General features: G+C 47.4%; 1 protein-coding gene across 1 annotated transcript in view; it reads left to right on the top strand.

The window, feature by feature from the left end:
* NAMPT (nicotinamide phosphoribosyltransferase) overlaps nucleotides 1-18,034 on the top strand; it is a 559,899-nt gene that overhangs the window by 138,094 nt on the left and 403,771 nt on the right. The gene's annotated exons all lie outside the window — the stretch shown is intronic.

Below are 18,034 nucleotides of genomic sequence, written 5' to 3'. Positions count from 1 at the left end.
AGGAAATATTTACTGATTTGGTAGGATTCAATTGTTCTAACCACGCAAAATAACAAAGACTGATGGGCGCAGTAGTTTCTGAATTCATATGTACATGTTTCCTTTGTCTGTTGAAGAGTTGGAACAAAGTACATAAAGTGAAGCAAAATGCTCTCATCCTTGCCTTTTGAATAGAAACCAAACTCTCTGCCCTTTTGTTGTCTGGGTGATCTATTTTATGTGAGAAATATGAATGCGCATTTTAACTGTAATATCTGCAGTTTTTCATGTTTTCCCTCCATATTGTCTTGTTTTTCTGTTGGTAATCAAATGATTTATGTCGCGTTCGTACACAAGTGTGGTCAAACGTTGCTATTTTCTTTTTCAAACTTGTGAAAACTGTTGTATGGCAAGTTAAAAAATAAAATAAAATTATACCGGTTAACTGCTAATTGTGCTGCCTAGGATTCGGCGTTGTCCCTTGCCTGTTTTGGCATCCCTATTCAAATTTGAACAAAATATTTCTCAGCGGATTCTGTTTCTAGCTGTTTGCAACACAGGCATGCTATCCATTGACTTCTGACTCCCATGATCCCTCCCCATTGAATATGGTGGCTAAGGGTCTATGACTGCAACAGGAAATCTTACCAGCTTATTTCCAAGGGATGAACAAGCAAGGCCTTTATTTCCAAATCTTACAAGAATTGGACAACACCCCCCTTTAACCAGCTACCCAAGCCAACCCGCAGAGCCCCCGGCTCACCCTACCTTGTTCCCCACAGAGGCTTGATTGCCCCCCCCCCACATTGTAGGGACTAAACATCCAGCTGATTATTCCCCCGCTCATGAAACAATTAACTTTCATACTTTTGATGTGAGTCTGTTGTTAACCTGTAGTGCTTGCCGATCATCACGTGTCAATACACATACGGTTTACCACCATCCCATCATTGATTTCCGGTCTCTTCATCCTCTGGTGAGGGGCATCAGTCCACTGCCCCCATTACTTTTTTCTGCATAAGAAGGTTCCTTTGTTAGGACTGGATATAACCAGCACAGTCCAAAGATGGCAGCTGGGAGTCCTTCACCCAGTTCCCCTAAACGTCCCAAAAGTGCAGAGCCCAGCACTCGCTACAGCTCATGCGCCAATAGTCCAGGGAATAGCCTTGACCACAGCCCGCAGGGATTTAAAGAAAAATAAAAAAACGCTCTGGCTCATATTGGAGTAGGTGTATGGAGGCATCATTAAACAAAGTGCCATGAATGCAATTTGAATCTTTTCTATTATGTTAATTTCACCTTCCCGCGCCCAACAAGACAAGAACATGAGATTACGTTGATCAGTTATTCTGGCCAAGAGGGTGTTACTGAACTAGTGCATCTGGCGAACCAAACGCAGGAAGAGGAATTGGACATGAAAAAAGTGATGATATAACACTTTTTCACTTGCATGGGTCTTGAAACGTTATAGCCACCACAGATTGGTTATTCTTCTTTTTTTCTTCTTTTGACCCCTGCAAACAGTAATTGGTACAAATAAAGAACTTAGTTTGACACTGTTTCTGAAAGTGTAGGCACTGGTGTCATGGATTGGTGTTTCGTTTCTACCTATAAAAGGGAGAAGACAAAATGTTGAACTTGCAATGCATTCAATGATATTGGTTGGGCATGCTAGCCAAACCTATTTTTTGTAGTTGATCTTTGTGCATACTAGGTGATTCAACACAAATAGAAGTTGGTTTGTTTTTAATGCAAGTTTAATATAACTTGGTTTCTAAAACAAATTAACAGTCTTGAATAAGCTTACTGATTAATATTGTACCTAAACAAACTTAATTGATTTTTTTTTTCTCCACAAAAAATAATCTACTGCAAATGGCCAATGCCATCCAGTAACATTTGACAATTTGTAGCAGCAGAAATGTTAAGACTGCCTATGTGTCAGGGTGAAGGAAAGGCCCCCACCAAATACATCTGGATACTGAGTGTTGTGGTGCACAGAAATTGGTACAACCTGTACAAAACAAATATGTATTTAAAAATGTACCTCTGACATGAATTACATACATAAAGGTTTTACGATTGGCATCTCTGCATTACCTATTTGTATTTATAAGAGGTATTTGGGAGGACCCCATGTCGCCTCTTAATAAATAGATCATGAAATATATTGGGATTAATATTCACAATTACCCACTTTGCACAGGAATGTTATTGTCCAGCATTGGATCTTTCGCAGATTGCTGTGCTTTTAAAACCTCCCCATCCTCTAATATACTGTCCTCTTAATGTCTATTTTATTGCCTGATCTAGTGTTGCTCCAAATTTGTGCATATATCCTCACCAGAGTAAGGGCAATGACCTGATCAAAATCCTGTACACCCAACTCTGGGCATAGAAAGAATTTTGACAACCTGGATCGAGATTGAAGGAGCCCACTGTTGGGAAAGATTTTTTTTTTTCTGCTACTTTCCCTCCATAGACATCAGTGGGCATCCCTACCTTTTGCTATGGTTTGAACCTTTCCTGACTTTTGGAGGTAGGTAAACTCTTTTTGCTCCACTTGCCTTGCTAAGCTCATCTGTTTTGGAGGCACTGATCAGTCCCTATGGTTATTCAGTGTAGGATAACTTTGTTCTCCTGGTTATTCAGTGTAGGATAACTTTGTTCGCCATTGTAGAGTTCTTTGTTTTGTTTTTCCTGCATGCATCACCTTAACCCCTTAACTGTCATGGGTTTTCCCCCCCCCAGTGCCAAGCCCTTTTTGGTGATTTCGGTATGTCGCCATTCAATCCCAACCAAAAAGGGACAACCTTTTGGGTTTTTTCAGAAAATGCCAATAAAATGATGTACAAAGAAGCCTGTGGGTTTTTCCTTGTAAGTGCAAAGAACAAATGGTTTGCTGTGCTGAATTCCCCATTTCCCAGGCTTTCAAGAACAGGTTGAGTGGAAACCAAAAAAAACATATTATGGTTACCAGCCGTCTTATGAGAGGTAGGCTATTTTTGGCCTTTTTTTTTCTATAGGACATGCGTGGACGGAATGGAAGAGAAGGGTAGGATAGCTGAATAGGAAGACGGGAGGCATACATTTCTGAAAAGTGGACAAAATTCAAGTTTAGGAAGGGTTGATTTGCGCATGTCGGGCAACAACTATGTAGGGAAAAATTCCATTGTTTGGGGAAAAATCGGGAAAATGACAGAAAAATAAGGTATGTGGTGGACCTAGTTGGCCGGTAAGGCAATGGCTTCTGTGAATTTTGAGAAAAACAATGCTCTGCTACATTCCCCCGACTCTTCCAGTTAGGAAAGCACACATTTTTTCGTAATGTTTCACAAAACAAGCAATACCACAAGCCAAAAACGGAGCCACGTTACACAGGGTTTTTATGCTCACGGCCTAAACTGACATATTTAGCATGGGTAAATAAGGAAAACAAATGTGGTGAGGAAGGGCAAGCATACATTTTTTGAAAGGGCACAGGCAGACCTTTTGAAGGGTAGACGACTTGTGCAGGTTACAAAAGTGTATAGTGCCTAAAGCAGCGACTAAATGTAGGTCACATTTGGGAAATGGAAGGGTGGTATGATAAAGGTCAGCTGCAAATGTGTCAACGTTATGAAAACCACGGAAACACAACAAATGTCATACCTTCCCGCTTTCCCACAGGTGTTCCAACAAAAACGGTACCTCACATGTGTGGGTGCACCTACCTGGGCGCAAAGGGAAAAGGCTAACCACTGGTAACACCGAATCTTTCGACAGAGCAGATTTTGAGAAATGTTGCTCTTGTGGACTACCTACACATTTGGGCCTAGGGTGTCGAAGCCACCAAGAAAAACGGGACCCCATGTACTTCCAAAAAGACACCCGTGGGCACCCCCTTTCCACTAAAAACATACATGGTGGTTTATTTGCCCACCCCACACCCACCCAAAATAATGTTTTACTTTTCTTTGTTTTGCCCCTTTCCTAGGGGCAGATGGGCACAAAAACGTACTGCCTCATGCATGGGGGGGGGGCATTCCAATGTTTTCTGGTGCCCACCCACCCCCACCAAAATGGATGGGGGGGGGCATCTCATGTACTCCTTTCTAGGGACAGATTGCACTAGCAATTTGCTTCCAGGGAGGGCTACATGAGATGCCTCCCATCTATTTGGTGTGGGGGAGAGGGCTGTCGGGGAGAATTCTCAAAAACTTGCTAATTCCTCCCACCTTAAGAGACCTTCAGCTATTTTGCTGAACTTTGGGACTTTGAACTTTTACATTCTATGTGTTTTCTGTGTGTTTCTTTTGGTTATGGAGTCTGACAAACTCCATAGGCATCATCTTTTACATTGTGTCACACAGCACCTTCAGTGCAGTGACACAGGGAAGTTTTTCAGATTTCCCAAGGTTTAAATACCTTCTCTGGGATAAACTGTTTCCCAGAGCAGTAAAGTGAAATTGACTTTACTTTGCATTGTAATTTGCTAGACCCAGCACACATTATTTTATAATCTGTGTAATCTGGGTGCTGGAGGGGTTACTTAGTATCCCCTGTGTCTAGATTCATGTAACATGTTACCCTTTCCTTACAGAATAGCTGGTGGCAGTGGTTTCGTTTTGAACTACCATGGTTTGCATTTACCGTGGCTGTTTGCAGCTCCGGTAACGCTAACCGCGGGAGCCATCTTTTTCAAAATGGCGCAGAGCCATCTTTGACAAAATGGTCCCCAGTCTTCTTTTTTCGCCATGTCTTTGTGGAAAGGTCCTTCTAGAGACTTTCTCTGCGTGCCAAACCAGGTTTTGTCTCTTTGGCGGGATTCAGGAGTGAAGCCCGCCTCTCACTTCCTGCCTTCCCCAGACGGAGCAAGGGAGGTGCCCGAAACTCCCTGTGCTCAGTCTCCTAGGAGACCCAAATTCACTCTGTTGTGATTGGCTGTCTCACTGTCCGGCAAGGGCAGCCATCCTGCTGGGTGAGTGACACAGTGAAACTTATTTTTATGCACGCCGATGTAAAACTGAAGGTAATCCAACCCCCGGGCCGTGAGGAGGAACCTCCTCCTCACATAGCCCGGGGGTTGGATTACAGTTTTGTGCAGTCCCTGCTTTGCAGGGATTGCACAAAACAGAGTGCCAAAAAGGACGAAATATCTCGCCTTTGGCACTAAAGAGGTTAAGTAAAGTGCCAGGGACACTTTGTGCCCTATATAACTTTGTTTTTAGAAACTTTGTGGTTGGTGATTACTTTCATGATGTGCCGGCCTCCTGCCTCGCGGACCGTGACGATAGTGCAAATTATTCCAACAGGATACCGCAGAGACTTTTTTTGGAGAACAGCTGAGTACCCGGCAAGCTAGTAGTGATGCAAGCTGGGCAAGACCCACTCTTGGCTACGAGTAGAGGGAAATGGATGAAAAAATAGACTAGAATTGGTGTCTATGAAGGACAACTCAAAGCCCTGAAGATGGAGATCATGTAATATCCAAAACGTGTCTGCTAATATATATAACCATTTGAGTTGACTATAGAAAAAGAGCCTGTATAAACTGAGTGTGAATACTGAACACTTGCACCTGATTTGAATAGTGTTTGATTGGTTTAAAACAACCTATGTAACTTTGTTCCTCGAAATTCTGACAGCCCTGCTTTTGGGCCAAACTGTAATTACGATTTTGGATTAATTTGTATTGAAGTTTCATTATAAAAATGTGAGTTTTTCCACAGTAAATTAAGCTCTAGGTGACTTTGGAGTAGTGGATAGAAGGACTAAGTCCGACAAGAGTGCACGTGGGTCTCCTGTGGGCAACTACAGGCTTTTTACATTTTACTTTAATGTGTCCAGGATGGGCTATTGGCAGCTGTTAGAAAGGATTTCTAAACAATGGCATGGTGGACAGTTGTTTAGGAGGCCACACTGTTAGATGAACAGGGGAGCACTTCTGGGAAGATAGCCAGACCAAATCACGGTCGCTAGGGCTTTAGGAAGTGAATACAAACCAAGCCAAAATAACCTTTTAATGCGTCAATGGGTTTGGATGAACAAAGGGCCACCGGTAAGTGACTTCATTACTCATCGCCCTTAGCTTGGTTTTGGTCCAGACTTGGCAGGTCTAGATGTGGTCGCCGGAGGTACGATTCCCACCCTCGGTTTAGCTTCCAGATGCACAGGCAAATGCAGATACAGGTCTGGTTTGGGACAGTCGCTGTAACTCTTGATTCGGATGAAGAAAATACTGATGCAGCAGGTCCCGGGGCACAGGAAGGAACGCAGGAAAACCGCCTTCAGCGACAGTCTTTGTTGCACAGTGACGCAGGAGCTCCCAACTCTTGTGGAATGAATAGACCCTAAGGGACTGCGGTGATGAAATTTGACAGAAGGGGGTGCTTTGTTGGATAAGCTAGTATTTCCCCAAAGTCTCGGGTTGAAACTTGAAACAGCAATGCTCCTGGGAAGCAATCTGGGATTGAGCTGGACAGTCCACTGGATGATCCAGGGACACTTCCAACCAGGCTCACTTGCAGGGTTACCAGGAGATGTCCCATCTCTCCAAGGGTTCAAAGCGCCTTCACAGGTTTTCTTTTTTTTTTAACTTTATTTTCTACTGACGGTTGCAGTATATAAATACATTTAACATAGATCATGGTACATTGTGTTTTATGAAAAGCTATTCGTTCTGTGTCATGGATGTTACTTTTCAACTGTTATAGGGCGTTCTGAGCTCAAATCTGGTTAGGCCTCATCAGGCCTAGCAGTGAGGTAGTGGGAGTGGGGCCCATGTCTTTTGGCCGGCTCGTTGGAGCCACTCCCAGGTCTTTGAGCCATGCATATATTGTGGGTGCTGCTTTCGACTTCCAGTTTTTGAGGATGTTGCGTTTAGCCACCGCACTTGCCACATAGACGAGCCTGCGCAACTTGATGGCTATTTTCTCCATGTCCCCCAGTAACTAATTCAGTGGAGTGGCAGGGATGTGGATGTCTAGTATTTCGCTAATTTTGGTGGCCACTTCTGCCGAATGGGTGTGCATTCCCTGTACATATGTATAGAGTTGGCGTCTGGGAGTTTGCATTTGGGACACAGGGACTGTTTGGAGTGGTCAAATCTTGAGATTTCTTTTCCTTTTCTTTTCTTTTTTGCCTGGGGTGATATGCAGGCGGTTCAGAATTTTGAATTGCACTAGCCTAAAGTTTGCGTTAAGGGATATGGGTTTAGTATGTTGGCAGCCCCTTGCCCATTGTGTGTCCTCAATTGTTGTCTAGGTCCTTTTCCCAGTTTGATTTCATTGTGTTTTGGGAGGGGAGTGTGGGATTGAACTGTGTTGTCTAACGTAGAGATATTCACTCTTATCCCGTCCTGATCTATAATATGGAGTATAAATGGGTGGGGGGCCGGTTCGGCCAGGAAAGATGGCCATCTTTGCCTACACGCTGCCTTCAGACAGTGGAATTGCAATGTTACTGTGAGCCCTGAGCCAATCTTTCTTTGCACATCCTTCAGTTCTACAAATTCTCCCCCCACTCCCCACCCGTGGAACAGGTCCCCCATTGTGGGGACAATTTGGTCTCGAGTTGTTTTATGTATGGGTAGTAGTTGATGCTGTATAGTGTATTTCTGTTGGTGGCCACTACGATCCCAAAGTAACGGGCTGAGGTTGGGGAGCAGCAGAATTGCATAGTGGCGTCCGAACTTTCTGTCCCTGGCGTCAACGGAATAATTTCGGGCTTGCTTTGGTTAATTCTGTATCCTGAAAATTTCGCAAATTCAGTTACGTCTTGCATTATCAGGGTCAGGTTGGGCTCGGGGTCTCTTATGTATAGCATGGTGTCATCTGCGTAGAGCGAAATAAATTGGGTGGGGGGACACCGCCACGAGTGTCTGTGTCGTAGATATGCCGCCATACCTTCTCTCGTGAGGGCGAAAATGAGGGGGCAAGGGGGCAACCCTGGCATATACCTCTGTGTAGGGTGGTTTGTCCTAATTCCTGTTTTGGGGGTCTTTGTACAACACCCGAATGAAGCTCAGGAATACTGGTCCAAATCCCAAATGGGTCATTGTGGCCTACATATATTTCCAGGAGACCGTCAAATGCTTTTTCAGCATTGAACGAAATCGCTATTACTTTTTCCTTGGGGTCTAACTGTGATATTATGGCGAGACTACAGAGATTTAGGGAGGTGGATCTCGTGGGGATGAATCCTGACTGGTCTGGGTGGACCAGTTTATTCATGTGTGGTAGCAGCCTATTTGCTATGGCCTTTGCGAATATTTTGGTGTCACTGTTTATCAATGAAAAAGGGCGATAGGATTTGGGGTCGTGCGGGGGTTTGTGTGGTTTGAGCAGGACTGTAATGATTGATTACTTCATAGATTCCAGGAGTGTACCACTGGATAGCGCTTCTTCCCACACCTCTCTGCCGAATAGGCTTTATACCAGTATGCCGGGAGACCATCGGGTCCGGGGGCTCTCCCTGATGTCAAGTCTTTTATCGCTTACCCAATTTCCTCCAATGTAAGGGGCTAGGGGGGGTTTCCAGTGTTTCCCGGTCTACCTGTTCCAGCGTGGGAAGTGGAAATGAGGACATGTATTGTTCTAGCACGCTCTCCGACACTTGGTCAGTGTTTGTGTATAACTCAGAGTAGAAGTCTAAAAATACGTTGTTGTTCTTTCCAGCAACAGTGTGGACTGTCCCTTCATTCCCCGTGATATTTGTAATTGGCTTAAACCCGTGTTCTGCTTTGATTAGGTTTGCCACGGTCTTCCCTGCCTTATTACCTTTGCCATCGTCTGGCCCTTATCGGTTGTGGTGTACATTATTTCTCGCTCAGGGAGGTCTCGATCTCTCTAGCTGGTCTTGCAGTGGCTTAAGGGTTTCGGGCCCTGGGGTCTGAGTGTTTTCGAGAGAGCGTAAGATAAGCTCCGCCTGGTTTAATTACTTTCTAATGTCTCGTAATGTACCTACCGTTCATCATAGTAGGTGCCCCTGTAACCAGACTTTGAATGAATCCCATAGAGTGGCCATCGATCCCACGGATCCCAGATTGCAGTCAAAGAATTCTATGATGTCTACCCGCAAGGGTTCAATAATAGTTTTGTCACACGTTAGGGCCGGTGGCATCCGCCATAACCGCGTGCCTGGTTCTGTACCCTGCATTACCATTTCCAGTATAACCGGTGAATGGTCTGACAATGTTTGCGGGAGGATGGAGCAGTGTCCCCGCTGGGGAACAAACTCTGGGGCGGTTAGCCAGTAGTCAATGCGTGAGCTAGAATTGTGCACCGGGAATGGAACGTGTATTCCTCTAGGGTGGGGTGAAGCTCTCTCCAGACGTCAACCAAAGGCAATGTGGACATCCCCTGCAATATTGTTGGGACAGTTTTGGTATGTGGTGTGGGGAGTCTGGATGTCCTGTCCCTTTGTGGGTCTAAAATAGTGTTCAAATCTCCCCCCATATAACTCTGCAGTCTCCCAGGGGTGCTAACTGTGCCATGACGTGGAGGTTGAAATCTGTAGTGTCAGTATTTTGGCCATATGTATTGATTAGTATCACCTCCTTGATTTCACAGGACACCCCATACAATTATAAACCGCCCCTCAGCATCCACCACTGACCTATTCAGTTGGAATCCCATACGTTGGTGTGAGGTTCATCACCCCCCTCCTCCCCCCACCCCCTTGTCTGGACTGAATGGAGTAGTCGGTGCCTATCTGCAGAGGACCCCAGTCTCGGGCGAAAGACTCTCCCAGTAGCAACCCCCCCCCCCCCAATTTATTTCTCTCTACGCAGATGATGCCATGCTATACATAAGAGACCCCGAGCCCAACCTGACCCTGATAATGCAAGACGTAACTGAATTTGCGAAATTTTCAGGATACAGAATTCAGGATCAGGTCTCTTGCAATAAGTGTACGTCCACCTTGTGCCTCTTTGTGTATGACATAATTTTCCTGGCCTTTACAGGGTTCACAAGCCCTCTAATATTCCAGGTTAGTAGTCCAATTCCATGGTTCACCCCGGGTGCCGCAAATTTTTGATCAAAATATATCATGGTATTCCATCTTGCGATAGTCTTATGGGCGCCATAGCTTTTCCAACAGTCAGTGTTTTCCATAAACAAACTACCCCCCTTCCCCCCCCCCTCCCCGCTGCCGTCCCCATCCTCAACCATCCCTCCAGCAGGACAATGTATCCCCTTGCCCCAAATTAACAAACTGAAACAGTGGATGGCTTTGTGTGGCCCCACCTGCTAACATCAAAAACTGCCGCCTGCGGCAGCCGCAACCTATGGCTTAGGTGAAGTGGTTGGCCCACGCCCTGTGCTTGGGTCGAGGACTCAAGTATAAGGACTGTAGAACATGAACCAAGTTAATTCACCTGTCATCCATTGTTTGGCGCAGCGGGGATGTGCTGTTGAATATAAGTCATGGCATCTTCCGGTGTTACAAAGAAGTGGGCCCTTCCCACATGTTGCAGACGGAGTTCAGCTGGAAAGAGCATGGCATAGGGTATCTTCCTGTCTCGAATGTGCATCGAGCTGCCTGTACTCTGTTCGAGAAGTCGCGTTAGATGTGGCTCCGGGTTGAGTCGTACAACAGGGCTCCCTTTTCACAGAGATACGCGAAGGATCAGGGCCCGGTAATTCAATAAGCAGGTGGTGATGGTGCCTGTGGGGGACACACCTGGTTTGGGCGATGTGGCCAATGATCTGTGGTCCCTTTCCACTAGGAATTGTTGTGAGAATTGTGCTTCTGGGATCATCGAGCAGAGAGCATCTTCCAGGAATGCCTCCATAGGGACATTTATGGTCCTGTAGGGCATACCGGCCACCCTGATGTTGTTGCAGTGTGGTCTGGATTCTAGATCCTCGCATTTGTCGCGCACCGCCTTAAGATTTATTTTAATCTCTTTGCCGTGTGTGGCTGTTGTATCTTCTAGTGTGCTTACCCTGTCTTCTGCTTTCGTGACTCTAGTATTCCCTTTTTGTATGTCTACCTTAATGGAGGCGATGTTACTGACAATACGGTCTAGCTTTTCATTCACTGCTGAGAAGCCCGCCTGCATCGCTGCCATGTATGGGTCCATATTTGTTTGTGAGTGTTAGGAAAGATTTCATAATTGTAGGTAATTTTCCTTCCATGTGGCAACCCCCAAACTTTTTGCTGTTGTTTTACACCCTGATCTAGACTTTGCCAGAGAAGCGCAGCCTTCCGCCCTTAAGACAGTCAGTACCGGGAGACTTGTTTCCCTTAGTCCTATCCTCATGTTGCAGCTTTTGAGCAACATGAAACAAGAGTGCACCGTAACTTACATTACCGCGCTCTTGGGACTCTAGTCATTCCAATGGCCTTAGAAACTCTCGTTGGACTTATGTGCAAGTGTATCACGGATGGGACTGGTGGCAGCTATCGTTTCTTTGCGTTTTGAACCCCTTTTTGCCATGTTAACCGCGTTTCCCGCGTTTGGCCCAAATGGGTGGCCTGGCTTCCAAAATGGCCATGCCATGGGTTCTTTGTCCTGTCTGTTGACCGTCTTGCCCCTTCACCTTCCCCCAGGTCGAGCCGACCCGGGGCAGTCGTTATTTGGTCATGCACTTTCCCGTGAAACACAACGCTTTTGCGGGCTTCTGCATGCCTTGTGTGTGCCTCCAGTATGTGGGCTGGGATGTCTGTTCCCAATACACATCCTGGGTGCCAGAGAGTCTAGAGTGTCTTGAATGCCTGGGACCACTGTGGTCCGTGATAGGTCCACGTATGGTGTGAGTGTTTTGTGGGCAGATCTCCCATTGGGTCCTCTCTGCTTTTTGGCGCGAAGGGAACTCTGGATAAGAGGAGGCTGGAAACACCACTACCATGTCGATCTCCTGAGTTCTCCCGAACGGAGGATAAGGAGCCAAGTATCCTGCAACTAAGAAGCTGAGTCGAGAAATCGCTGGTGACCCGCTGAAGGTTTGGCACCCTGCACTGCTGTCGTCCTGTGAGACCCCTCTGCCTCTGATCGAATGAGCAGGCCTGTACTGGCGCTTCGACCCTTTAGAATAGTGGGAACAACTATTCCCGGAACCTTCACCAAATCCTGTACGTAAGCGCCCCTGGGCCATCCAGTGGACTGACCAGCCTACACAGGAACGTTGCTCTGTCACCGCCGTCTGGCTTACTGCTAATCCCGTGTCCTCGGCACTCTTGCACGATTCGTACACTTGGCATTCCCAGGTCTGAAGTGAGATGTGTGCCTTGGGACCGGAACACCTGCAGTTGCTGCGTTGCCCTACTGTGGTAACAAACCTGTGCATGTTCGCTGCATGTGGGACACCCTCGACCCTGACTCCTGCTGTCGCGGAATCTACCCGACATCGAGACATCCTGCTGATTGCATCTGAACCTGCCAATACCGAAACGGAACCGGAGAAGCCCGGGTCTGCCTGCATCGGGGACCGGTGAGTAGTCAATACCCTAACCGGTCGCCCTCCCGCAGGAGCCTGTGGCTCTCCACCGCTGTCGTAAACAGCAACCCTTTTCCGCACTCGCGCCCGGCTTCTGCCCACAAGTGGAGGCCGCGCTTGAGTACCGGGGAACTGTTGATCATCGGGAACTGTTGATCATTGTTTTGTTCACCTCTCTGAACTGCCTGATCTCCCTGAAGAGACTCTCCTTTGCCCGTTGGCACCCGCGTGTGCTGGTACTTTTGAGCACAAGGCTCCACTCTTCGTAGGGCTCGGACTTCCTCCTACTTGGGTGGCCTCTGATGTCGAACTGGGTCTGATTACTTGCACTGCCTGTTTTCCTCCCCATCTAGGTGGTCTGCATATTTTGTGCTTCTAACTCTTTAGACCCCTTGGTCTTGTGTGTATATATATATATTTTGTATTGATTGTGATGTGTTGGTTTACTTGAGTTTTATTGTGATTCTTTACTATGGTCTGTTACAAAGGCCTTGTAATAAATGTGTCTATATTTTTAATATAACACCTGTCTGGAGTAATTTGTAAGCGTCCTTGCTTTGTGTGCTCATTGCGGGCTTTCAGTCACCCTCCCCCCTCTTGAGACCTAGACTTGACCGCCGCCATCTCTACCCTGATTGGTCTGGCTTGTCCAGAGGTTACCCTGTTCCAAGAAACTAGGCTGGCCTTCTGAACCTCTGCCCCTCCAAGACGGAATTCAGAAATCCATCTTAACAGTGTGGGCTTGGGTCCGTGCCGGGGCGGGTGGTAGGGGCGCCTGGTGTTCCTCCATGTTGATCGCACTTGTATAGGTGTCCATCGGGCCCTTCTTGTTGCCCTTCGCGCCTCTTGTCATGTCCTCTTTGGGTGGCCAAGTTGTCTTGCGTATTTTGGGAAAGTGCTTCCTCGCTGTTTTCTGACTTCCCTAATGTGTTGTCCGGGTTTATTGGGTGGGGGCGAGGCAGAGGTTCAGTGGTGTTTCCTCTTTGATGGGTGAGGTGTTATGGGGCCCAGTCCCCTTATTCCGAATGGAGATAGCTGTGCCTTAGTGGACTGGATGGTTCCACGTTGGTGTTGATTATTATTTTGCCTTTAAAGCACAGATCCGTGCCCACAGTTATGCTGGTTTGTATTCCTGTTCATATTGTCCACTATTATATTTCTCAGGATTACTGTGTGCCGGCGCCTTGTTGTGCCCCCTGTTCCAATTCTGAGTAGGGTCCCCCCTAAGTTGTGGGATTAATCCCCTTGCTCATTCACGTTGTATCAGGGTCTCTGTGCTGCGTAGGACCTCTATTATTTAAATGTGGTTGTGGCACGCGTTGCGGCAGGGTTTTAATTTCTGAGCTTTTTGTCAAGGCGCGTTTATGACGGCAACTATCCGGTGTCCTCTGCTGCTCTAACGTTGCTCCCCAACCCCCTGATCCCCCACTGAGGGCGTGTGGCTGCAGGCTAAGGGGTGTGCCGCCTTCTGAGGCTGGCGGTGCTTTGTTCTCCGTCAGATGTTGTACGCTTCTATCCACCGTGGCTCAGGTTTTCGTGATCGGGGCTCATATGTTGGAATGTCCCTTTTATTTTCTCGCCTCCAGGATGCATTTGCTGCGCGTTCCTCTGCTTTCCGATAAGGTGCTGCCTTCACCGGGGTAAGGACGAATTTGGCGCGCAGTCCGCTCCGCTGCCTTCCAGTCGTCTCAGCTGGCCAGACTTCACCGTGGCTGACGGGAGGCTCGGTTTTACGCCAGGACCCCCAAAGGTGCTTGCTATGTTGCTGGCTGGTGTACATTCCCTTGGACAGTTGGTGGGTGGTTTACTCCACAGGATTGAGTTGAAAGGATGTTGCAGGTTGCAGAGCGAGCGCTCACGTTAGGTGGCCATCTTCATTGGCGCACATCAGCGCCCCCCCCCTTTTCACAGGTTTTCTGAGTGCAGGGGCAATGCAGGCCTCAACCAGGACAACGGCAGTATTCGGGTGCAAGCCCTCTTCAGTGCATCTCTGGATCGTCCTTTGTTCTGCTCGGCTCCTCTGGATACTTGGTTCCTTCTGCAGGTCGGTTCTGACCTGTGCTGATATCCTGGAATGAATGCAGGACACCTCTTATCCACAGTCCGGTGAGTGCGCACATCCAGCCCACCAATGGCAAGATATGGGTTCCTCATGCTCTCACACCAGACTCCCTGCCGCCCGTAGTTTGGATTGGGACCAGACGGTCCCAGCCCACTTCCTCTGTAAACATGAAGGGACACGCAAAAGAAGCAGCTTTCGCAGGCAACTGCATTCCCAAATAAGGAAGTCTGTGCCCTGAAACGGCAGGGGGAAGGCAAAGGGACAAAATGGCCAAAGGAACAGACAAGACTTTGTGGCAAGGACATGTTGGGCACTAGTCAATCATGGGCCAAGTGCGGTATGGCTCTAAAAAGTTACACAAATACAAGAAAGCTGCTGCCACCAGTATGTTCCAAGGCACATTGTACAATCACCAAAAATTCCTTAGAGCACGTTGAGGGCCATAAAGCACAAAGACCCCATTGTGTAGTACTGCAAGGTACATTGCACAATGATAAAATGTTACCAACAAGTGGCAACAAAGTCGAAAGGCTAAGAGAAACAGTTTTTCAGTACTGACAGCCTGAAGGACGTGTCAGTTTCCCCTTAACAATGACCTAAAGCCCAGTGCAGCTGAAGGCTGTGCACCAATGTAAAATGCCAGGTTAGGATACAGAAACAAATGCAAAAAGGGGAGTACATGGACTATGGAGGAAAAGTTGCTTCTAGAGAAATCTTTTCTGACCGCAAATACTTTTATCGCGTTTCCTTTTTTTAATAGTCTTCTTCACATTTGCATTTTACTACTCAATGGCAGCTAGATCATTTTATTTTTATATGGATAGATCTCTAAATTGGCTGTCATGAGATTTTTACCTGTCCTTTGAACATCCTGTAGTTTGACTCTTCCTGGCCTGGAGTGGCCGGCTTTTCCATATATGGTAAGCCCTTTCCCAGGAAGGCTCCAGCTTTTGAGGGCAAAGTGGCGCTTTGTGTGTTGTCTGGACCCAGTCCACATATGTACCAAAGTGTCTGTTGCTGGGCAGATGCACTGACCAGAGGCTGTCCCGATTGGATAGTCTCTCCCAAGTTTGAATGGTGCAGATCTTTGTATTCAAATGGATTGTTTCCTCCCACATATTCCTCATCTTTGATCTACTCTGATATCCTGCTTGCAGCTTGGAAACGTTTCTCAGCAGAGGGTGGCATGCGTTGTCGATCTTGTACTTTGAGGGCTTACGTCCTACTAGAGTATGACGTAGGCGCTGGTATTAAAAAGCATGCACGGCGCCCCTTGCCTCAGTTCCGTTTTTCTGCACAGCTGTTCGAAACGCTTATTTGCCTCAGTGTGTTTGATAACTGCTTAGTTACTAAAAATGTCGACTCATAACCCAAAAATGGGCTTCAAGAGATGTCTATAACCCTCATTGAGTATGCCTCTGGTGACTGGGTTCAGGCCACATCGACTATTGTGGCTCGTGCCAGTCTGACTGGAAAAGCTTTAAAGGAGAAGGGGAGACTTGCTTTAGGCAAACCATCCCGCAAAGTAATCTACGGTAACCCCCACAAAAGAATCATCCGATGATGAGGGCCCAAGAGAGATCTCTACACCGGGCCAAGAGTCACGGTAAGCGCACCACGCGTTTGAGATCTCGTCCTACTTCCTCATCGTCTTCGAGGAGATCTAAGAAAAGGCGTCATCGCTCCAGGTCGTCATCTACGCATTCTTCCCCTGAAGGGAATCTGTAAGCTTTGTGAAGCAGGGGGCTAGTAAAGCAGAGCTGTGAAAATTCTGCCTGCAGATGTTAGAAGCGTTAAGATGGCGACGTCTGCCCCTTCGAAGAAGTCGTTGGACTCACTACCCCATCGTGCAGGAGGCCGACATGGTGTCGATGAAAACAGTTGACTGTGCACCCAAGAGCCTGGACAGCAGGTTGTTGAAGGATTCGAAGACCTCAAAGGGATCTTGTGCACCTCTCATGGCCTCAAAGGGATACCCCTCCTCCCACCCACGTGACTGTTGAAGTTGAGCACACCAATATCAAAGTCATCGGACTCAAGGCCCTCAATGTCCTTTTCGGAACTCTGGAAGGTTTATAAACCACAAGACAATAGATCATTTTTTTTTTTAGTCTATGGCCTCTATAAAGAGGTGGAGGAGGAATAAAGCTCTATTGTTTTTGACAGCAGTACGTCACTACTGGTGTTCCAGAGGAACAGATATCCCAGGAATCAAGAATGAGAGGGACCTTGTGGACACCCTAAAGGATGCCACTGCTCTGGATACTTCCAGAGAATTTGCATTGCGAACCTAGGCCTTTTTCCCCTCTATTAGGACTCTCAAGCTTAGGTGTTTTGCCTACTTTTTTAAAAAAAAAAATAATAATAAATTGCATTTGGATAGTACTCCAATCTGAGTGCCTCTCGCTTTCTTGTCCAACTGTTCATCTCAGGTCGCCTCTGTCTCGTCTGCTTGCACCCTGCCCTATTTCCTTATCTAGTGTTCTCCCCCCTCCCTCCCTTCCTCTTTCTCTTCTCTCACCACCTACTCTATGGTGCTGCGTCTGTCCTATTTTCTCTGCTTCTCTATCGACTATCCTGCTCTCCTCACTAAATCTGGTAGGAAGAAGTTTAAAAAGGACATCCTGGTCTCCAACACAGGCCACCTTATCGCTGACACCTATACCAGTGCCTCCTCCAGGCAAACCTTCATTGACCTCCTCTTTGTCGTTCCCTCACCAGACCTATGGACCCTACATATGGTCTCTGTGCTCTCTCCCTTCTCCTCTTCTACCATTAATGGTAATGGTGACACCTGGTGGGAGGCCCTCCTGGCCTCCTTCCACTCCTCCAAGATCATCATTAATATTTGTGAATGGCACTGTCTTGGTCCAAGGCCCTCAGGCCAACATTCTCCTTAGATTGATGTTTCCCACGCCTCATCAATTTCCTTCTTCTCCTGCTGTCCCTTCTCTTCCCTCCAGGGCTTCCTCGCATTCCCTTGCTGGCTCCTCCTTCCCTTTCTGCCCCCCCCCCCTGGCTTCCTCTATACCTCCGCAGGGCGTACCTCTGATTTGTACCCTCCCCGGAAGTCTTTCAAGGACGGCAACCTTCATATTGCCACTCTTAACTCTCGTTCAGCTGTCCAACACTCCTCTGACATCTGCCACCTTCTGGAGGACCTTGACCTCGATGTCCTTGGTCTCACCGAGACATGGTTCATGGCCAGCTCTGTCACGACCTTTGGCACTCTCCTCCCTGATGGCTACAAGATCCTCTCTGTACCCAGGTCCAATAGCTCCGGAGCGGGTGTATCCCTGATCTTCCCTGAGTGGATCCCTGCCTCTGTTATTCCTACGCAGGCTTACTCCTCTTTCGAATACCTCGTCTACAGGCACTCTCTCTCCCAGCCATTCCCTTACTGTGGCTACTCTATTGGCCACTTGGTCAGACCTAGCTATCCTCTTACCTCCTGGCCTCGACCACTCAACCCCTCCTTCTTGGAGACTTCAACATCCACCTGGATGCTTCCTGCCCTTCCTCTGGACTTTTTTGCGACCTTTGCGACTCTTTCTCTCTCCATTCTCCC

Source organism: Ambystoma mexicanum, chromosome 12, assembly GCF_040938575.1.
Source record: "Ambystoma mexicanum isolate Mex_15411 chromosome 12, UKY_AmexF1_1, whole genome shotgun sequence".
NCBI lineage: Eukaryota > Metazoa > Chordata > Amphibia > Caudata > Ambystomatidae > Ambystoma > Ambystoma mexicanum.
The sequence above is the reverse complement of the archived record's forward strand: the minus strand, read 5'-3'. Positions and strand labels throughout refer to the sequence as shown.